Here is a 25175-nt window from a genome sequence, read left to right on the forward strand (position 1 = left end):
TATTCTTCCAAATGTATTGTAAAGACGTGTTTTAGATGTAAAATTATGTGAACTTAACGATAAAAATATAAAAAGTATGATTAGTTCAATACAAATGGCTTTAAACGATATTTAGCGGAATTATCACCATTTTTTACCAAATATTTTCCCAATTTTTTTTTCTATTTTTTGCATTAACCCAAATGTATTGTAAATACGTGTTTTAGATGTAAAATAATGTGAACTTAACGTTAAAAATATAAAAAGTATGATTAGTTTAATAGAAATGACTTAAGACGATATTTAGCGGATTCATCACCTGTTTTTCAAAATTTTTTTACGACCTTTTATATTCACCCAAATGTATTGTAAAGACGTGTTTTAGATGTAAAATTATGTGAACTTAACGATAAAAATATAAAAAGTATGGTTAGTTCAATACAAATGACTTTAAACGATATTTAGCGGAATTATCACCATTTTTTCAAAAATTTTTCCCAAATTTTTTTTCTATTTTTTGTATTCACCCAAATGTATTGTAAATACGTGATTTAGATGTAAAATAATGTGAACTTAACGTTAAAAATATAAAAAGTATGATTAGTTTAATAGAAATGACTTAAGACGATATTTAGCGGATTCATCACCTGTTTTTCAAAATTTTTTTACGACCTTTTATATTCACCCAAATGTATTGTAAAGACGTGTTTTAGATGTAAACTTATGTGAACTTAACGGTAAAAATATAAAAAGTATGATTAGTTTAATAGAAATGACTTAAGACGATATTTAGCGGATTCATCACCTGTTTTTCAAAATTTATTTACGACCTTTTATATTTACCCAAATGTATTGTAAAGACGTGTTTTAGATGTAAAATTATGTGAACTTAACGATAAAAATATAAAAAATATGATTAGTTCAATACAAATGACTTTAAACGATATTTAGCGGAATTATCACCATTTTTTCAAAATTTTTTCCCAAATTTTTTTTCTATTTTTTGTATTCACCCAAATGTATTGTAAATACGTGTTTTAGATGTAAAATAATGTGAACTTAACGTTAAAAATATAAAAAGTATGATTAGTTTAATAGAAATGACTTAAGACGATATTTAGCGGATTCATCACCTGTTTTTCAAAATTTTTTTACGACCTTTTATATTCACCCAAATGTATTGTAAAGACGTGTTTTAGATGTAAAATTATGTGAACTTAACGATAAAAATATAAAAAGTATGATTAGTTCAATACAAATGACTTTAAACGATATTTAGCGGAATTATCACCATTTTTTCAAAAATTTTTCCCAAATTTTTTTTCTATTTTTTGTATTCACCCAAATGTATTGTAAATACGTGATTTAGATGTAAAATAATGTGAACTTAACGTTAAAAATATAAAAAGTATGATTAGTTTAATAGAAATGACTTAAGACGATATTTAGCGGATTCATCACCTGTTTTTCAAAATTTTTTTACGACCTTTTATATTCACCCAAATGTATTGTAAAGACGTGTTTTAGATGTAAACTTATGTGAACTTAACGGTAAAAATATAAAAAGTATGATTAGTTTAATAGAAATGACTTAAGACGATATTTAGCGGATTCATCACCTGTTTTTCAAAATTTTTTTACGACCTTTTATATTCACCCAAATGTATTGTAAAGACGTGTTTTAGATGTAAACTTATGTGAACTTAACGGAAAAAAAATATAAAAAGTATGATTAGTTTAATAGAAATGACTTAAGACGATATTTAGCGGATTCATCACCTGTTTTTCAAAATTTTTTTACGACCTTTTATATTTACCCAAATGTATTGTAAAGACGTGTTTTAGATGTAAAATTATGTGAACTTAACGATAAAAATATAAAAAGTATGATTAGTTCAATACAAATGACTTTAAACGATATTTAGCGGAATTATCACCATTTTTTCAAAAAATTTTCCCAAATTTTTTTTCTATTTTTTGTATTCACCCAAATGTATTGTAAATACGTGTTTTAGATGTAAAATAATGTGAACTTAACGTTAAAAATATAAAAAGTATGATTAGTTTAATAGAAATGACTTAAGACGATATTTAGCGGATTCATCACCTGTTTTTCAAAATTTTTTTACGACCTTTTATATTCACCCAAATGTATTGTAAAGACGTGTTTTAGATGTAAACTTATGTGAACTTAACGGTAAAAATATAAAAAGTATGATTAGTTTAATAGAAATGACTTAAGACGATATTTAGCGGATTCATCACCTGTTTTTCAAAATTTTTTTACGACCTTTTATATTCTTCCAAATGTATTGTAAAGACGTGTTTTAGATGTAAAATTATGTGAACTTAACGATAAAAATATAAAAAGTATGATTAGTTCAATACAAATGACTTTAAACGATATTTAGCGGAATTATCACCATTTTTTCAAAAATTTTTCCCAAATTTTTTTTCTATTTTTTGTATTCACCCAAATGTATTGTAAATACGTGTTTTAGATGTAAAATAATGTGAACTTAACGTTAAAAATATAAAAAGTATGATTAGTTTAATAGAACTGACTTAAGACGATATTTAGCGGATTCATCACCTGTTTTTCAAAATTTTTTTACGACCTTTTATATTCACCCAAATGTATTGTAAAGACGTGTTTTAGATGTAAACTTATGTGAACTTAACGGTAAAAATATAAAAAGTATGATTAGTTTAATAGAAATGACTTAAGACGATATTTAGCGGATTCATCACCTGTTTTTCAAAATTTTTTTTACGACCTTTTATATTCTTCCAAATGTATTGTAAAGACGTGTTTTAGATGTAAAATTATGTGAACTTAACGATAAAAATATAAAAAGTATGATTAGTTCAATACAAATGGCTTTAAACGATATTTAGCGGAATTATCACCATTTTTTACCAAATATTTTCCCAATTTTTTTTTCTATTTTTTGCATTAACCCAAATGTATTGTAAATACGTGTTTTAGATGTAAAATAATGTGAACTTAACGTTAAAAATATAAAAAGTATGATTAGTTTAATAGAAATGACTTAAGACGATATTAAGCGGATTCATCACCTGTTTTTCAAAATTTTTTTACGACCTTTTATATTCACCCAAATGTATTGTAAAGACGTGTTTTAGATGTAAAATTATGTGAACTTAACGATAAAAATATAAAAAATATGATTAGTTCAATACAAATGACTTTAAACGATATTTAGCGGAATTATCACCATTTTTTCAAAATTTTTTCCCAAATTTTTTTTCTATTTTTTGTATTCACCCAAATGTATTGTAAATACGTGTTTTAGATGTAAAATAATGTGAACTTAACGTTAAAAATATAAAAAGTATGATTAGTTTAATAGAAATGACTTAAGACGATATTTAGCGGATTCATCACCTGTTTTTCAAAATTTTTTTACGACCTTTTATATTCACCCAAATGTATTGTAAAGACGTGTTTTAGATGTAAACTTATGTGAACTTAACGGTAAAAATATAAAAAGTATGATTAGTTTAATAGAAATGACTTAAGACGATATTTAGCGGATTCATCACCTGTTTTTCAAATTTTTTTTTACGACCTTTTATATTCTTCCAAATGTATTGTAAAGACGTGTTTTAGATGTAAAATTATGTGAACTTAACGATAAAAATATAAAAAGTATGATTAGTTCAATACAAATGGCTTTAAACGATATTTAGCGGAATTATCACCATTTTTTACCAAATATTTTCCCAATTTTTTTTTCTATTTTTTGCATTAACCCAAATGTATTGTAAATACGTGTTTTAGATGTAAAATAATGTGAACTTAACGTTAAAAATATAAAAAGTATGATTAGTTTAATAGAAATGACTTAAAACGATATTAAGCGGATTCATCACCTGTTTTTCAAAATTTTTTTACGACCTTTTATATTCACCCAAATGTATTGTAAAGACGTGTTTTAGATGTAAAATTATGTGAACTTAACGATAAAAATATAAAAAGTATGATTAGTTCAATACAAATGACTTTAAACGATATTTAGCGGAATTATCACCATTTTTTCAAAATTTTTTCCCAAATTTTTTTTCTATTTTTTGTATTCACCCAAATGTATTGTAAATACGTGATTTAGATGTAAAATAATGTGAACTTAACGTTAAAAATATAAAAAGTATGATTAGTTTAATAGAAATGACTTAAGACGATATTTAGCGGATTCATCACCTGTTTTTCAAAATTTTTTTACGACTTTTTATATTCACCCAAATGTATTGTAAAGACGTGTTTTAGATGTAAAATTATGTGAACTTAACGATAAAAATATAAAAAGTATGATTAGTTCAATACAAATGACTTAAGACGATATTTAGCGGATTCATCACCTGTTTTTCAAATTTTTTTTTACGACCTTTTATATTCTTCCAAATGTATTGTAAAGACGTGTTTTAGATGTAAAATTATGTGAACTTAACGATAAAAATATAAAAAGTATGATTAGTTCAATACAAATGGCTTTAAACGATATTTAGCGGAATTATCACCATTTTTTACCAAATATTTTCCCAATTTTTTTTTCTATTTTTTGCATTAACCCAAATGTATTGTAAATACGTGTTTTAGATGTAAAATAATGTGAACTTAACGTTAAAAATATAAAAAGTATGATTAGTTTAATAGAAATGACTTAAAACGATATTAAGCGGATTCATCACCTGTTTTTCAAAATTTTTTTACGACCTTTTATATTCACCCAAATGTATTGTAAAGACGTGTTTTAGATGTAAAATTATGTGAACTTAACGATAATAATATAAAAAGTATGATTAGTTCAATACAAATGACTTTAAACGATATTTAGCGGAATTATCACCATTTTTTCAAAATTTTTTCCCAAATTTTTTTTCTATTTTTTGTATTCACCCAAATGTATTGTAAATACGTGTTTTAGATGTAAAATAATGTGAACTTAACGTTAAAAATATAAAAAGTATGATTAGTTTAATAGAAATGACTTAAGACGATATTTAGCGGATTCATCACCTGTTTTTCAAAATTTTTTTACGACCTTTTATATTCACCCAAATGTATTGTAAAGACGTGTTTTAGATGTAAACTTATGTGAACTTAACGGTAAAAATATAAAAAGTATGATTAGTTTAATAGAAATGACTTAAGACGATATTTAGCGGATTCATCACCTGTTTTTCAAAATTTTTTTACGACCTTTTATATTCACCCAAATGTATTTTAAAGACGTGTTTTAGATGTAAACTTATGTGAACTTAACGGAAAAAAAATATAAAAAGTATGATTAGTTTAACAGAAATGACTTAAGACGATATTTAGCGGATTCATCACCTGTTTTTCAAAATTTTTTTACGACCTTTTATATTTACCCAAATGTATTGTAAAGACGTGTTTTAGATGTAAAATTATGTGAACTTAACGATAAAAATATAAAAAGTATGATTAGTTCAATACAAATGACTTTAAACGATATTTAGCGGAATTATCACCATTTTTTCAAAATTTTTTCCCAAATTTTTTTTCTATTTTTTGTATTCACCCAAATGTATTGTAAATACGTGATTTAGATGTAAAATAATGTGAACTTAACGTTAAAAATATAAAAAGTATGATTAGTTTAATAGAAATGACTTAAGACGATATTTAGCGGATTCATCACCTGTTTTTCAAAATTTTTTTACGACCTTTTATATTCACCCAAATGTATTGTAAAGACGTGTTTTAGATGTAAAATTATGTGAACTTAACGATAAAAATATAAAAAGTATGATTAGTTCAATACAAATGACATTAAACGATATTTAGCGGAATTATCACCATTTTTTCAAAAAATTTTCCCAAATTTTTTTTCTATTTTTTGTATTCACCCAAATGTATTGTAAATACGTGTTTTAGATGTAAAATAATGTGAACTTAACGTTAAAAATATAAAAAGTATGATTAGTTTAATAGAAATGACTTAAGACGATATTTAGCGGATTCATCACCTGTTTTTCAAAATTTTTTTACGACCTTTTATATTCACCCAAATGTATTGTAAAGACGTGTTTTAGATGTAAACTTATGTGAACTTAACGGTAAAAATATAAAAAGTATGATTAGTTTAATAGAAATGACTTAAGACGATATTTAGCGGATTCATCACCTGTTTTTCAAAATTTTTTTACGACCTTTTATATTCTTCCAAATGTATTGTAAAGACGTGTTTTAGATGTAAAATTATGTGAACTTAACGATAAAAATATAAAAAGTATGATTAGTTCAATACAAATGACTTTAAACGATATTTAGCGGAATTATCACCATTTTTTCAAAAATTTTTCCCAAATTTTTTTTCTATTTTTTGTATTCACCCAAATGTATTGTAAATACGTGTTTTAGATGTAAAATAATGTGAACTTAACGTTAAAAATATAAAAAGTATGATTAGTTTAATAGAACTGACTTAAGACGATATTTAGCGGATTCATCACCTGTTTTTCAAAATTTTTTTACGACCTTTTATATTCACCCAAATGTATTGTAAAGACGTGTTTTAGATGTAAACTTATGTGAACTTAACGGTAAAAATATAAAAAGTATGATTAGTTTAATAGAAATGACTTAAGACGATATTTAGCGGATTCATCACCTGTTTTTCAAAATTTTTTTTACGACCTTTTATATTCTTCCAAATGTATTGTAAAGACGTGTTTTAGATGTAAAATTATGTGAACTTAACGATAAAAATATAAAAAGTATGATTAGTTCAATACAAATGGCTTTAAACGATATTTAGCGGAATTATCACCATTTTTTACCAAATATTTTCCCAATTTTTTTTTCTATTTTTTGCATTAACCCAAATGTATTGTAAATACGTGTTTTAGATGTAAAATAATGTGAACTTAACGTTAAAAATATAAAAAGTATGATTAGTTTAATAGAAATGACTTAAGACGATATTAAGCGGATTCATCACCTGTTTTTCAAAATTTTTTTACGACCTTTTATATTCACCCAAATGTATTGTAAAGACGTGTTTTAGATGTAAAATTATGTGAACTTAACGATAAAAATATAAAAAATATGATTAGTTCAATACAAATGACTTTAAACGATATTTAGCGGAATTATCACCATTTTTTCAAAATTTTTTCCCAAATTTTTTTTCTATTTTTTGTATTCACCCAAATGTATTGTAAATACGTGTTTTAGATGTAAAATAATGTGAACTTAACGTTAAAAATATAAAAAGTATGATTAGTTTAATAGAAATGACTTAAGACGATATTTAGCGGATTCATCACCTGTTTTTCAAAATTTTTTTACGACCTTTTATATTCACCCAAATGTATTGTAAAGACGTGTTTTAGATGTAAACTTATGTGAACTTAACGGTAAAAATATAAAAAGTATGATTAGTTTAATAGAAATGACTTAAGACGATATTTAGCGGATTCATCACCTGTTTTTCAAATTTTTTTTTACGACCTTTTATATTCTTCCAAATGTATTGTAAAGACGTGTTTTAGATGTAAAATTATGTGAACTTAACGATAAAAATATAAAAAGTATGATTAGTTCAATACAAATGGCTTTAAACGATATTTAGCGGAATTATCACCATTTTTTACCAAATATTTTCCCAATTTTTTTTTCTATTTTTTGCATTAACCCAAATGTATTGTAAATACGTGTTTTAGATGTAAAATAATGTGAACTTAACGTTAAAAATATAAAAAGTATGATTAGTTTAATAGAAATGACTTAAAACGATATTAAGCGGATTCATCACCTGTTTTTCAAAATTTTTTTACGACCTTTTATATTCACCCAAATGTATTGTAAAGACGTGTTTTAGATGTAAAATTATGTGAACTTAACGATAAAAATATAAAAAGTATGATTAGTTCAATACAAATGACTTTAAACGATATTTAGCGGAATTATCACCATTTTTTCAAAATTTTTTCCCAAATTTTTTTTCTATTTTTTGTATTCACCCAAATGTATTGTAAATACGTGATTTAGATGTAAAATAATGTGAACTTAACGTTAAAAATATAAAAAGTATGATTAGTTTAATAGAAATGACTTAAGACGATATTTAGCGGATTCATCACCTGTTTTTCAAAATTTTTTTACGACTTTTTATATTCACCCAAATGTATTGTAAAGACGTGTTTTAGATGTAAAATTATGTGAACTTAACGATAAAAATATAAAAAGTATGATTAGTTCAATACAAATGACTTAAGACGATATTTAGCGGATTCATCACCTGTTTTTCAAATTTTTTTTTACGACCTTTTATATTCTTCCAAATGTATTGTAAAGACGTGTTTTAGATGTAAAATTATGTGAACTTAACGATAAAAATATAAAAAGTATGATTAGTTCAATACAAATGGCTTTAAACGATATTTAGCGGAATTATCACCATTTTTTACCAAATATTTTCCCAATTTTTTTTTCTATTTTTTGCATTAACCCAAATGTATTGTAAATACGTGTTTTAGATGTAAAATAATGTGAACTTAACGTTAAAAATATAAAAAGTATGATTAGTTTAATAGAAATGACTTAAAACGATATTAAGCGGATTCATCACCTGTTTTTCAAAATTTTTTTACGACCTTTTATATTCACCCAAATGTATTGTAAAGACGTGTTTTAGATGTAAAATTATGTGAACTTAACGATAATAATATAAAAAGTATGATTAGTTCAATACAAATGACTTTAAACGATATTTAGCGGAATTATCACCATTTTTTCAAAATTTTTTCCCAAATTTTTTTTCTATTTTTTGTATTCACCCAAATGTATTGTAAATACGTGATTTAGATGTAAAATAATGTGAACTTAACGTTAAAAATATAAAAAGTATGATTAGTTTAATAGAAATGACTTAAGACGATATTTAGCGGATTCATCACCTGTTTTTCAAAATTTTTTTACGACTTTTTATATTCACCCAAATGTATTGTAAAGACGTGTTTTAGATGTAAAATTATGTGAACTTAACGATAAAAATATAAAAAGTATGATTAGTTCAATACAAATGACTTAAGACGATATTTAGCGGATTCATCACCTGTTTTTCAAATTTTTTTTTACGACCTTTTATATTCTTCCAAATGTATTGTAAAGACGTGTTTTAGATGTAAAATTATGTGAACTTAACGATAAAAATATAAAAAGTATGATTAGTTCAATACAAATGGCTTTAAACGATATTTAGCGGAATTATCACCATTTTTTACCAAATATTTTCCCAATTTTTTTTTCTATTTTTTGCATTAACCCAAATGTATTGTAAATACGTGTTTTAGATGTAAAATAATGTGAACTTAACGTTAAAAATATAAAAAGTATGATTAGTTTAATAGAAATGACTTAAGACGATATTTAGCGGATTCATCACCTGTTTTTCAAAATTTTTTTACGACCTTTTATATTCACCCAAATGTATTGTAAAGACGTGTTTTAGATGTAAAATTATGTGAACTTAACGATAAAAATATAAAAAGTATGATTAGTTCAATACAAATGACTTTAAACGATATTTAGCGGAATTATCACCATTTTTTCAAAAATTTTTCCCAAATTTTTTTTCTATTTTTTGTATTCACCCAAATGTATTGTAAATACGTGATTTAGATGTAAAATAATGTGAACTTAACGTTAAAAATATAAAAAGTATGATTAGTTTAATAGAAATGACTTAAGACGATATTTAGCGGATTCATCACCTGTTTTTCAAAATTTTTTTACGACCTTTTATATTCACCCAAATGTATTGTAAAGACGTGTTTTAGATGTAAACTTATGTGAACTTAACGGTAAAAATATAAAAAGTATGATTAGTTTAATAGAAATGACTTAAGACGATATTTAGCGGATTCATCACCTGTTTTTCAAAATTTATTTACGACCTTTTATATTTACCCAAATGTATTGTAAAGACGTGTTTTAGATGTAAAATTATGTGAACTTAACGATAAAAATATAAAAAATATGATTAGTTCAATACAAATGACTTTAAACGATATTTAGCGGAATTATCACCATTTTTTCAAAATTTTTTCCCAAATTTTTTTTCTATTTTTTGTATTCACCCAAATGTATTGTAAATACGTGTTTAGATGTAAAATAATGTGAACTTAACGTTAAAAATATAAAAAGTATGATTAGTTTAATAGAAATGACTTAAGACGATATTTAGCGGATTCATCACCTGTTTTTCAAAATTTTTTTACGACCTTTTATATTCTTCCAAATGTATTGTAAAGACGTGTTTTAGATGTAAAATTATGTGAACTTAACGATAAAAATATAAAAAGTATGATTAGTTCAATACAAATGGCTTTAAACGATATTTAGCGGAATTATCACCATTTTTTACCAAATATTTTCCCAATTTTTTTTTCTATTTTTTGCATTAACCCAAATGTATTGTAAATACGTGTTTTAGATGTAAAATAATGTGAACTTAACGTTAAAAATATAAAAAGTATGATTAGTTTAATAGAAATGACTTAAGACGATATTTAGCGGATTCATCACCTGTTTTTCAAATTTTTTTTTACGACCTTTTATATTCTTCCAAATGTATTGTAAAGACGTGTTTTAGATGTAAAATTATGTGAACTTAACGATAAAAATATAAAAAGTATGATTAGTTCAATACAAATGGCTTTAAACGATATTTAGCGGAATTATCACCATTTTTTACCAAATATTTTCCCAATTTTTTTTTCTATTTTTTGCATTAACCCAAATGTATTGTAAATACGTGTTTTAGATGTAAAATAATGTGAACTTAACGTTAAAAATATAAAAAGTATGATTAGTTTAATAGAAATGACTTAAAACGATATTAAGCGGATTCATCACCTGTTTTTCAAAATTTTTTTACGACCTTTTATATTCACCCAAATGTATTGTAAAGACGTGTTTTAGATGTAAAATTATGTGAACTTAACGATAAAAATATAAAAAGTATGATTAGTTCAATACAAATGACTTTAAACGATATTTAGCGGAATTATCACCATTTTTTCAAAATTTTTTCCCAAATTTTTTTTCTATTTTTTGTATTCACCCAAATGTATTGTAAATACGTGATTTAGATGTAAAATAATGTGAACTTAACGTTAAAAATATAAAAAGTATGATTAGTTTAATAGAAATGACTTAAGACGATATTTAGCGGATTCATCACCTGTTTTTCAAAATTTTTTTACGACTTTTTATATTCACCCAAATGTATTGTAAAGACGTGTTTTAGATGTAAAATTATGTGAACTTAACGATAAAAATATAAAAAGTATGATTAGTTCAATACAAATGACTTAAGACGATATTTAGCGGATTCATCACCTGTTTTTCAAATTTTTTTTTACGACCTTTTATATTCTTCCAAATGTATTGTAAAGACGTGTTTTAGATGTAAAATTATGTGAACTTAACGATAAAAATATAAAAAGTATGATTAGTTCAATACAAATGGCTTTAAACGATATTTAGCGGAATTATCACCATTTTTTACCAAATATTTTCCCAATTTTTTTTTCTATTTTTTGCATTAACCCAAATGTATTGTAAATACGTGTTTTAGATGTAAAATAATGTGAACTTAACGTTAAAAATATAAAAAGTATGATTAGTTTAATAGAAATGACTTAAGACGATATTTAGCGGATTCATCACCTGTTTTTCAAAATTTATTTACGACCTTTTATATTTACCCAAATGTATTGTAAAGACGTGTTTTAGATGTAAAATTATGTGAACTTAACGATAAAAATATAAAAAATATGATTAGTTCAATACAAATGACTTTAAACGATATTTAGCGGAATTATCACCATTTTTTCAAAATTTTTTCCCAAATTTTTTTTCTATTTTTTGTATTCACCCAAATGTATTGTAAATACGTGTTTTAGATGTAAAATAATGTGAACTTAACGTTAAAAATATAAAAAGTATGATTAGTTTAATAGAAATGACTTAAGACGATATTTAGCGGATTCATCACCTGTTTTTCAAAATTTTTTTACGACCTTTTATATTCACCCAAATGTATTGTAAATACGTGTTTTAGATGTAAACTTATGTGAACTTAACGGTAAAAATATAAAAAGTATGATTAGTTTAATAGAAATGACTTAAGACGATATTTAGCGGATTCATCACCTGTTTTTCAAATTTTTTTTTACGACCTTTTATATTCTTCCAAATGTATTGTAAAGACGTGTTTTAGATGTAAAATTATGTGAACTTAACGATAAAAATATAAAAAGTATGATTAGTTCAATACAAATGGCTTTAAACGATATTTAGCGGAATTATCACCATTTTTTACCAAATATTTTCCCAATTTTTTTTTCTATTTTTTGCATTAACCCAAATGTATTGTAAATACGTGTTTTAGATGTAAAATAATGTGAACTTAACGTTAAAAATATAAAAAGTATGATTAGTTTAATAGAAATGACTTAAGACGATATTTAGCGGATTCATCACCTGTTTTTCAAAATTTTTTTACGACCTTTTATATTCACCCAAATGTATTGTAAAGACGTGTTTTAGATGTAAAATTATGTGAACTTAACGATAAAAATATAAAAAGTATGATTAGTTCAATACAAATGACTTTAAACGATATTTAGCGGAATTATCACCATTTTTTCAAAAATTTTTCCCAAATTTTTTTTCTATTTTTTGTATTCACCCAAATGTATTGTAAATACGTGATTTAGATGTAAAATAATGTGAACTTAACGTTAAAAATATAAAAAGTATGATTAGTTTAATAGAAATGACTTAAGACGATATTTAGCGGATTCATCACCTGTTTTTCAAAATTTTTTTACGACCTTTTATATTCACCCAAATGTATTGTAAAGACGTGTTTTAGATGTAAACTTATGTGAACTTAACGGTAAAAATATAAAAAGTATGATTAGTTTAATAGAAATGACTTAAGACGATATTTAGCGGATTCATCACCTGTTTTTCAAAATTTTTTTACGACCTTTTATATTCACCCAAATGTATTGTAAAGACGTGTTTTAGATGTAAACTTATGTGAACTTAACGGTAAAAATATAAAAAGTATGATTAGTTTAATAGAAATGACTTAAGACGATATTTAGCGGATTCATCACCTGTTTTTCAAAATTTTTTTACGACCTTTTATATTTACCCAAATGTATTGTAAAGACGTGTTTTAGATGTAAAATTATGTGAACTTAACGATAAAAATATAAAAAATATGATTAGTTCAATACAAATGACTTTAAACGATATTTAGCGGAATTATCACCATTTTTTCAAAATTTTTTCCCAAATTTTTTTTCTATTTTTTGTATTCACCCAAATGTATTGTAAATACGTGTTTTAGATGTAAAATAATGTGAACTTAACGTTAAAAATATAAAAAGTATGATTAGTTTAATAGAAATGACTTAAGACGATATTTAGCGGATTCATCACCTGTTTTTCAAAATTTTTTTACGACCTTTTATATTCACCCAAATGTATTGTAAAGACGTGTTTTAGATGTAAACTTATGTGAACTTAACGGTAAAAATATAAAAAGTATGATTAGTTTAATAGAAATGACTTAAGACGATATTTAGCGGATTCATCACCTGTTTTTCAAATTTTTTTTTACGACCTTTTATATTCTTCCAAATGTATTGTAAAGACGTGTTTTAGATGTAAAATTATGTGAACTTAACGATAAAAATATAAAAAGTATGATTAGTTCAATACAAATGGCTTTAAACGATATTTAGCGGAATTATCACCATTTTTTACCAAATATTTTCCCAATTTTTTTTTCTATTTTTTGCATTAACCCAAATGTATTGTAAATACGTGTTTTAGATGTAAAATAATGTGAACTTAACGTTAAAAATATAAAAAGTATGATTAGTTTAATAGAAATGACTTAAGACGATATTTAGCGGATTCATCACCTGTTTTTCAAAATTTTTTTACGACCTTTTATATTCACCCAAATGTATTGTAAAGACGTGTTTTAGATGTAAACTTATGTGAACTTAACGGTAAAAATATAAAAAGTATGATTAGTTTAATAGAAATGACTTAAGACGATATTTAGCGGATTCATCACCTGTTTTTCAAATTTTTTTTTACGACCTTTTATATTCTTCCAAATGTATTGTAAAGACGTGTTTTAGATGTAAAATTATGTGAACTTAACGATAAAAATATAAAAAGTATGATTAGTTCAATACAAATGGCTTTAAACGATATTTAGCGGAATTATCACCATTTTTTACCAAATATTTTCCCAATTTTTTTTTCTATTTTTTGCATTAACCCAAATGTATTGTAAATACGTGTTTTAGATGTAAAATAATGTGAACTTAACGTTAAAAATATAAAAAGTATGATTAGTTTAATAGAAATGACTTAAGACGATATTAAGCGGATTCATCACCTGTTTTTCAAAATTTTTTTACGACCTTTTATATTCACCCAAATGTATTGTAAAGACGTGTTTTAGATGTAAAATTATGTGAACTTAACGATAAAAATATAAAAAGTATGATTAGTTCAATACAAATGACTTTAAACGATATTTAGCGGAATTATCACCATTTTTTCAAAATTTTTTCCCAAATTTTTTTTCTATTTTTTGTATTCACCCAAATGTATTGTAAATACGTGATTTAGATGTAAAATAATGTGAACTTAACGTTAAAAATATAAAAAGTATGATTAGTTTAATAGAAATGACTTAAGACGATATTTAGCGGATTCATCACCTGTTTTTCAAAAAATTTTCCCAAATTTTTTTTCTATTTTTTGTATTCACCCAAATGTATTGTAAATACGTGTTTTAGATGTAAAATAATGTGAACTTAACGTTAAAAATATAAAAAGTATGATTAGTTTAATAGAAATGACTTAAGACGATATTTAGCGGATTCATCACCTGTTTTTCAAAATTTTTTTACGACCTTTTATATTCACCCAAATGTATTGTAAAGACGTGTTTTAGATGTAAACTTATGTGAACTTAACGGTAAAAATATAAAAAGTATGATTAGTTTAATAGAAATGACTTAAGACGATATTTAGCGGATTCATCACCTGTTTTTCAAAATTTTTTTACGACCTTTTATATTCACCCAAATGTATTGTAAAGACGTGTTTTAGATGTAAAATTATGTGAACTTAACGATAAAAATATAAAAAGTATGATTAGTTCAATACAAATGACTTTAAACGATATTTAGCGGAATTATCACCATTTTTTCAAAAATTTTTCCCAAATTTTTTTTCTATTTTTTGTATTCACCCAAATGTATTGTAAATACGTGATTTAGATGTAAAATAATGTGAACTTAACGTTAAAAATATAAAAAGTATGATTAGTTTAATAGAAATGACTTAAGACGATATTTAGCGGATTCATCACCTGTTTTTCAAAATTTTTTTACGACCTTTTATATTCACCCAAATGTATTGTAAAGACGTGTTTTAGATGTAAACTTATGTGAACTTAACGGTAAAAATATAAAAAGTATGATTAGTTTAATAGAAATGACTTAAGACGATATTTAGCGGATTCATCACCTGTTTTTCAAATTTTTTTTTACGACCTTTTATATTCTTCCAAATGTATTGTAAAGACGTGTTTTAGATGTAAAATTATGTGAACTTAACGATAAAAATATAAAAAGTATGATTAGTTCAATACAAATGGCTTTAAACGATATTTAGCGGAATTATCACCATTTTTTACCAAATATTTTCCCAATTTTTTTTTCTATTTTTTGCATTAACCCAAATGTATTGTAAATACGTGTTTTAGATGTAAAATAATGTGAACTTAACGTTAAAAATATAAAAAGTATGATTAGTTTAATAGAAATGACTTAAGACGATATTAAGCGGATTCATCACCTGTTTTTCAAAATTTTTTTACGACCTTTTATATTCACCCAAATGTATTGTAAAGACGTGTTTTAGATGTAAAATTATGTGAACTTAACGATAAAAATATAAAAAGTATGATTAGTTCAATACAAATGACTTTAAACGATATTTAGCGGAATTATCACCATTTTTTCAAAATTTTTTCCCAAATTTTTTTTCTATTTTTTGTATTCACCCAAATGTATTGTAAATACGTGATTTAGATGTAAAATAATGTGAACTTAACGTTAAAAATATAAAAAGTATGATTAGTTTAATAGAAATGACTTAAGACGATATTTAGCGGATTCATCACCTGTTTTTCAAAAAATTTTCCCAAATTTTTTTTCTATTTTTTGTATTCACCCAAATGTATTGTAAATACGTGTTTTAGATGTAAAATAATGTGAACTTAACGTTAAAAATATAAAAAGTATGATTAGTTTAATAGAAATGACTTAAGACGATATTTAGCGGATTCATCACCTGTTTTTCAAAATTTTTTTACGACCTTTTATATTCACCCAAATGTATTGTAAAGACGTGTTTTAGATGTAAACTTATGTGAACTTAACGGTAAAAATATAAAAAGTATGATTAGTTTAATAGAAATGACTTAAGACGATATTTAGCGGATTCATCACCTGTTTTTCAAATTTTTTTTTACGACCTTTTATATTCTTCCAAATGTATTGTAAAGACGTGTTTTAGATGTAAAATTATGTGAACTTAACGATAAAAATATAAAAAGTATGATTAGTTCAATACAAATGGCTTTAAACGATATTTAGCGGAATTATCACCATTTTTTACCAAATATTTTCCCAATTTTTTTTTCTATTTTTTGCATTAACCCAAATGTATTGTAAATACGTGTTTTAGATGTAAAATAATGTGAACTTAACGTTAAAAATATAAAAAGTATGATTAGTTTAATAGAAATGACTTAAGACGATATTTAGCGGATTCATCACCTGTTTTTCAAAATTTTTTTACGACCTTTTATATTCACCCAAATGTATTGTAAAGACGTGTTTTAGATGTAAAATTATGTGAACTTAACGATAAAAATATAAAAAGTATGATTAGTTCAATACAAATGGCTTTAAACGATATTTAGCGGAATTATCACCATTTTTTACCAAATATTTTCCCAATTTTTTTTTCTATTTTTTGCATTAACCCAAATGTATTGTAAATACGTGTTTTAGATGTAAAATAATGTGAACTTAACGTTAAAAATATAAAAAGTATGATTAGTTTAATAGAAATGACTTAAGACGATATTAAGCGGATTCATCACCTGTTTTTCAAAATTTTTTTACGACCTTTTATATTCACCCAAATGTATTGTAAAGACGTGTTTTAGATGTAAAATTATGTGAACTTAACGATAAAAATATAAAAAGTATGATTAGTTCAATACAAATGACTTTAAACGATATTTAGCGGAATTATCACCATTTTTTCAAAATTTTTTCCCAAATTTTTTTTCTATTTTTTGTATTCACCCAAATGTATTGTAAATACGTGATTTAGATGTAAAATAATGTGAACTTAACGTTAAAAATATAAAAAGTATGATTAGTTTAATAGAAATGACTTAAGACGATATTTAGCGGATTCATCACCTGTTTTTCAAAAAATTTTCCCAAATTTTTTTTCTATTTTTTGTATTCACCCAAATGTATTGTAAATACGTGTTTTAGATGTAAAATAATGTGAACTTAACGTTAAAAATATAAAAAGTATGATTAGTTTAATAGAAATGACTTAAGACGATATTTAGCGGATTCATCACCTGTTTTTCAAAATTTTTTTACGACCTTTTATATTCACCCAAATGTATTGTAAAGACGTGTTTTAGATGTAAACTTATGTGAACTTAACGGTAAAAATATAAAAAGTATGATTAGTTTAATAGAAATGACTTAAGACGATATTTAGCGGATTCATCACCTGTTTTTCAAAATTTTTTTACGACCTTTTATATTCTTCCAAATGTATTGTAAAGACGTGTTTTAGATGTAAAATTATGTGAACTTAACGATAAAAATATAAAAAGTATGATTAGTTCAATACAAATGACTTTAAACGATATTTAGCGGAATTATCACCATTTTTTCAAAAATTTTTCCCAAATTTTTTTTCTATTTTTTGTATTCACCCAAATGTATTGTAAATACGTGTTTTAGATGTAAAATAATGTGAACTTAACGTTAAAAATATAAAAAGTATGATTAGTTTAATAGAACTGACTTAAGACGATATTTAGCGGATTCATCACCTGTTTTTCAAAATTTTTTTACGACCTTTTATATTCACCCAAATGTATTGTAAAGACGTGTTTTAGATGTAAACTTATGTGAACTTAACGGTAAAAATATAAAAAGTATGATTAGTTTAATAGAAATGACTTAAGACGATATTTAGCGGATTCATCACCTGTTTTTCAAATTTTTTTTTACGACCTTTTATATTCTTCCAAATGTATTGTAAAGACGTGTTTTGGATGTAAAATTATGTGAACTTAACGATAAAAATATAAAAAGTATGATTAGTTCAATACAAATGGCTTTAAACGATATTTAGCGGAATTATCACCATTTTTTACCAAATATTTTCCCAATTTTTTTTTCTATTTTTTGCATTAACCCAAATGTATTGTAAATACGTGTTTTAGATGTAAAATAATGTGAACTTAACGTTAAAAATATAAAAAGTATGATTAGTTTAATAGAAATGACTTAAGACGATATTAAGCGGATTCATCACCTGTTTTTCAAAATTTTTTTACGACCTTTTATATTCACCCAAATGTATTGTAAAGACGTGTTTTAGATGTAAAATTATGTGAACTTAACGATAAAAATATAAAAAGTATGATTAGTTCAATACAAATGACTTTAAACGATATTTAGCGGAATTATCACCATTTTTTCAAAATTTTTTCCCAAATTTTTTTTCTATTTTTTGTATTCACCCAAATGTATTGTAAATACGTGATTTAGATGTAAAATAATGTGAACTTAACGTTAAAAATATAAAAAGTATGATTAGTTTAATAGAAATGACTTAAGACGATATTTAGCGGATTCATCACCTGTTTTTCAAAATTTTTTTACGACCTTTTATATTCACCCAAATGTATTGTAAAGACGTGTTTTAGATGTAAAATTATGTGAACTTAACGATAAAAATATAAAAAGTATGATTAGTTCAATACAAATGACATTAAACGATATTTAGCGGAATTATCACCATTTTTTCAAAAAATTTTCCCAAATTTTTTTTCTATTTTTTGTATTCACCCAAATGTATTGTAAATACGTGTTTTAGATGTAAAATAATGTGAACTTAACGTTAAAAATATAAAAAGTATGATTAGTTTAATAGAAATGACTTAAGACGATATTTAGCGGATTCATCACCTGTTTTTCAAAATTTTTTTACGACCTTTTATATTCACCCAAATGTATTGTAAAGACGTGTTTTAGATGTAAACTTATGTGAACTTAACGGTAAAAATATAAAAAGTATGATTAGTTTAATAGAAATGACTTAAGACGATATTTAGCGGATTCATCACCTGTTTTTCAAAATTTTTTTACGACCTTTTATATTCTTCCAAATGTATTGTAAAGACGTGTTTTAGATGTAAAATTATGTGAACTTAACGATAAAAATATAAAAAGTATGATTAGTTCAATACAAATGACTTTAAACGATATTTAGCGGAATTATCACCATTTTTTCAAAAATTTTTCCCAAATTTTTTTTCTATTTTTTGTATTCACCCAAATGTATTGTAAATACGTGTTTTAGATGTAAAATAATGTGAACTTAACGTTAAAAATATAAAAAGTATGATTAGTTTAATAGAACTGACTTAAGACGATATTTAGCGGATTCATCACCTGTTTTTCAAAATTTTTTTACGACCTTTTATATTCACCCAAATGTATTGTAAAGACGTGTTTTAGATGTAAACTTATGTGAACTTAACGGTAAAAATATAAAAAGTATGATTAGTTTAATAGAAATGACTTAAGACGATATTTAGCGGATTCATCACCTGTTTTTCAAATTTTTTTTTACGACCTTTTATATTCTTCCAAATGTATTGTAAAGACGTGTTTTAGATGTAAAATTATGTGAACTTAACGATAAAAATATAAAAAGTATGATTAGTTCAATACAAATGGCTTTAAACGATATTTAGCGGAATTATCACCATTTTTTACCAAATATTTTCCCAATTTTTTTTTCTATTTTTTGCATTAACCCAAATGTATTGTAAATACGTGTTTTAGATGTAAAATAATGTGAACTTAACGTTAAAAATATAAAAAGTATGATTAGTTTAATAGAAATGACTTAAGACGATATTTAGCGGATTCATCACCTGTTTTTCAAAATTTTTTTACGACCTTTTATATTCACCCAAATGTATTGTAAAGACGTGTTTTAGATGTAAAATTATGTGAACTTAACGATAAAAATATAAAAAGTATGATTAGTTCAATACAAATGACTTTAAACGATATTTAGCGGAATTATCACCATTTTTTCAAAAATTTTTCCTAAATTTTTTTTCTATTTTTTGTATTCACCCAAATGTATTGTAAATACGTGTTTTAGATGTAAAATAATGTGAACTTAACGTTAAAAATATAAAAAGTATGATTAGTTTAATAGAAATGACTTAAGACGATATTTAGCGGATTCATCACCTGTTTTTCAAAATTTTTTTACGACCTTTTATATTCACCCAAATGTATTGTAAAGACGTGTTTTAGATGTAAACTTATGTGAACTTAACGGTAAAAATATAAAAAGTATGATTAGTTTAATAGAAATGACTTAAGATGATATTTAGCGGATTCATCACCTGTTTTTCAAAATTTTTTTACGAACTTTTATATTTACCCAAATGTATTGTAAAGACGTGTTTTAGATGTAAAATTATGTGAACTTAACGATAAAAATATAAAAAATATGATTAGTTCAATACAAATGACTTTAAACGATATTTAGCGGAATTATCACCATTTTTTCAAAATTTTTTCACAAATTTTTTTTCTATTTTTTGTATTCACCCAAATGTATTGTAAATACGTGTTTTAGATGTAAAATAATGTGAACTTAACGTTAAAAATATAAAAAGTATGATTAGTTTAATAGAAATGACTTAAGACGATATTTAGCGGATTCATCACCTGTTTTTCAAAATTTTTTTACGACCTTTTATATTCACCCAAATGTATTGTAAAGACGTGTTTTAGATGTAAACTTATGTGAACTTAACGGTAAAAATATAAAAAGTATGATTAGTTTAATAGAAATGACTTAAGACGATATTTAGCGGATTCATCACCTGTTTTTCAAATTTTTTTTTACGACCTTTTATATTCTTCCAAATGTATTGTAAAGACGTGTTTTAGATGTAAAATTATGTGAACTTAACGATAAAAATATAAAAAGTATGATTAGTTCAATACAAATGGCTTTAAACGATATTTAGCGGAATTATCACCATTTTTTACCAAATATTTTCCCAATTTTTTTTTCTATTTTTTGCATTAACCCAAATGTATTGTAAATACGTGTTTTAGATGTAAAATAATGTGAACTTAACGTTAAAAATATAAAAAGTATGATTAGTTTAATAGAAATGACTTAAGACGATATTAAGCGGATTCATCACCTGTTTTTCAAAATTTTTTTACGACCTTTTATATTCACCCAAATGTATTGTAAAGACGTGTTTTAGATGTAAAATTATGTGAACTTAACGATAAAAATATAAAAAGTATGATTAGTTCAATACAAATGACTTTAAACGATATTTAGCGGAATTATCACCATTTTTTCAAAATTTTTTCCCAAATTTTTTTTCTATTTTTTGTATTCACCCAAATGTATTGTAAATACGTGATTTAGATGTAAAATAATGTGAACTTAACGTTAAAAATATAAAAAGTATGATTAGTTTAATAGAAATGACTTAAGACGATATTTAGCGGATTCATCACCTGTTTTTCAAAATTTTTTTACGACTTTTTATATTCACCCAAATGTATTGTAAAGACGTGTTTTAGATGTAAAATTATGTGAACTTAACGATAAAAATATAAAAAGTATGATTAGTTCAATACAAATGACTTAAGACGATATTTAGCGGATTCATCACCTGTTTTTCAAATTTTTTTTTACGACCTTTTATATTCTTCCAAATGTATTGTAAAGACGTGTTTTAGATGTAAAATTATGTGAACTTAACGATAAAAATATAAAAAGTATGATTAGTTCAATACAAATGGCTTTAAACGATATTTAGCGGAATTATCACCATTTTTTACCAAATATTTTCCCAATTTTTTTTTCTATTTTTTGCATTAACCCAAATGTATTGTAAATACGTGTTTTAGATGTAAAATAATGTGAACTTAACGTTAAAAATATAAAAAGTATGATTAGTTTAATAGAAATGACTTAAGACGATATTTAGCGGATTCATCACCTGTTTTTCAAAATTTTTTTACGACCTTTTATATTCACCCAAATGTATTGTAAAGACGTGTTTTAGATGTAAAATTATGTGAACTTAACGATAAAAATATAAAAAGTATGATTAGTTCAATACAAATGACATTAAACGATATTTAGCGGAATTATCACCATTTTTTCAAAAAATTTTCCCAAATTTTTTTTCTATTTTTTGTATTCACCCAAATGTATTGTAAATACGTGTTTTAGATGTAAAATAATGTGAACTTAACGTTAAAAATATAAAAAGTATGATTAGTTTAATAGAAATGACTTAAGACGATATTTAGCGGATTCATCACCTGTTTTTCAAAATTTTTTTACGACCTTTTATATTCACCCAAATGTATTGTAAAGACGTGTTTTAGATGTAAACTTATGTGAACTTAACGGTAAAAATATAAAAAGTATGATTAGTTTAATAGAAATGACTTAAGACGATATTTAGCGGATTCATCACCTGTTTTTCAAAATTTTTTTACGACCTTTTATATTCTTCCAAATGTATTGTAAAGACGTGTTTTAGATGTAAAATTATGTGAACTTAACGATAAAAATATAAAAAGTATGATTAGTTCAATACAAATGACTTTAAACGATATTTAGCGGAATTATCACCATTTTTTCAAAAATTTTTCCCAAATTTTTTTTCTATTTTTTGTATTCACCCAAATGTATTGTAAATACGTGTTTTAGATGTAAAATAATGTGAACTTAACGTTAAAAATATAAAAAGTATGATTAGTTTAATAGAACTGACTTAAGACGATATTTAGCGGATTCATCACCTGTTTTTCAAAATTTTTTTACGACCTTTTATATTCACCCAAATGTATTGTAAAGACGTGTTTTAGATGTAAACTTATGTGAACTTAACGGTAAAAATATAAAAAGTATGATTAGTTTAATAGAAATGACTTAAGACGATATTTAGCGGATTCATCACCTGTTTTTCAAATTTTTTTTTACGACCTTTTATATTCTTCCAAATGTATTGTAAAGACGTGTTTTAGATGTAAAATTATGTGAACTTAACGATAAAAATATAAAAAGTATGATTAGTTCAATACAAATGGCTTTAAACGATATTTAGCGGAATTATCACCATTTTTTACCAAATATTTTCCCAATTTTTTTTTCTATTTTTTGCATTAACCCAAATGTATTGTAAATACGTGTTTTAGATGTAAAATAATGTGAACTTAACGTTAAAAATATAAAAAGTATGATTAGTTTAATAGAAATGACTTAAGACGATATTTAGCGGATTCATCACCTGTTTTTCAAAATTTTTTTACGACCTTTTATATTCACCCAAATGTATTGTAAAGACGTGTTTTAGATGTAAAATTATGTGAACTTAACGATAAAAATATAAAAAGTATGATTAGTTCAATACAAATGACTTTAAACGATATTTAGCGGAATTATCACCATTTTTTCAAAAATTTTTCCCAAATTTTTTTTCTATTTTTTGTATTCACCCAAATGTATTGTAAATACGTGTTTTAGATGTAAAATAATGTGAACTTAACGTTAAAAATATAAAAAGTATGATTAGTTTAATAGAAATGACTTAAGACGATATTTAGCGGATTCATCACCTGTTTTTCAAAATTTTTTTACGACCTTTTATATTCACCCAAATGTATTGTAAAGACGTGTTTTAGATGTAAACTTATGTGAACTTAACGGTAAAAATATAAAAAGTATGATTAGTTTAATAGAAATGACTTAAGATGATATTTAGCGGATTCATCACCTGTTTTTCAAAATTTTTTTACGAACTTTTATATTTACCCAAATGTATTGTAAAGACGTGTTTTAGATGTAAAATTATGTGAACTTAACGATAAAAATATAAAAAATATGATTAGTTCAATACAAATGACTTTAAACGATATTTAGCGGAATTATCACCATTTTTTCAAAAATTTTTCCCAAATTTTTTTTCTATTTTTTGTATTCACCCAAATGTATTGTAAATACGTGTTTTAGATGTAAAATAATGTGAACTTAACGTTAAAAATATAAAAAGTATGATTAGTTTAATAGAAATGACTTAAGACGATATTTAGCGGATTCATCACCTGTTTTTCAAAATTTTTTTACGACCTTTTATATTCACCCAAATGTATTGTAAAGACGTGTTTTAGATGTAAACTTATGTGAACTTAACGGTAAAAATATAAAAAGTATGATTAGTTTAATAGAAATGACTTAAGACGATATTTAGCGGATTCATCACCTGTTTTTCAAATTTTTTTTTACGACCTTTTATATTCTTCCAAATGTATTGTAAAGACGTGTTTTAGATGTAAAATTATGTGAACTTAACGATAAAAATATAAAAAGTATGATTAGTTCAATACAAATGGCTTTAAACGATATTTAGCGGAATTATCACCATTTTTTACCAAATATTTTCCCAATTTTTTTTTCTATTTTTTGCATTAACCCAAATGTATTGTAAATACGTGTTTTAGATGTAAAATAATGTGAACTTAACGTTAAAAATATAAAAAGTATGATTAGTTTAATAGAAATGACTTAAGACGATATTAAGCGGATTCATCACCTGTTTTTCAAAATTTTTTTACGACCTTTTATATTCACCCAAATGTATTGTAAAGACGTGTTTTAGATGTAAAATTATGTGAACTTAACGATAAAA

This window comes from Diuraphis noxia, unplaced genomic scaffold, assembly GCF_037042655.1.
Source record: "Diuraphis noxia isolate RWA-SAM2 unplaced genomic scaffold, SU_Dnox_SAM2 contig0001, whole genome shotgun sequence".
NCBI classification, from domain to species: Eukaryota; Metazoa; Arthropoda; class Insecta; order Hemiptera; family Aphididae; genus Diuraphis; species Diuraphis noxia.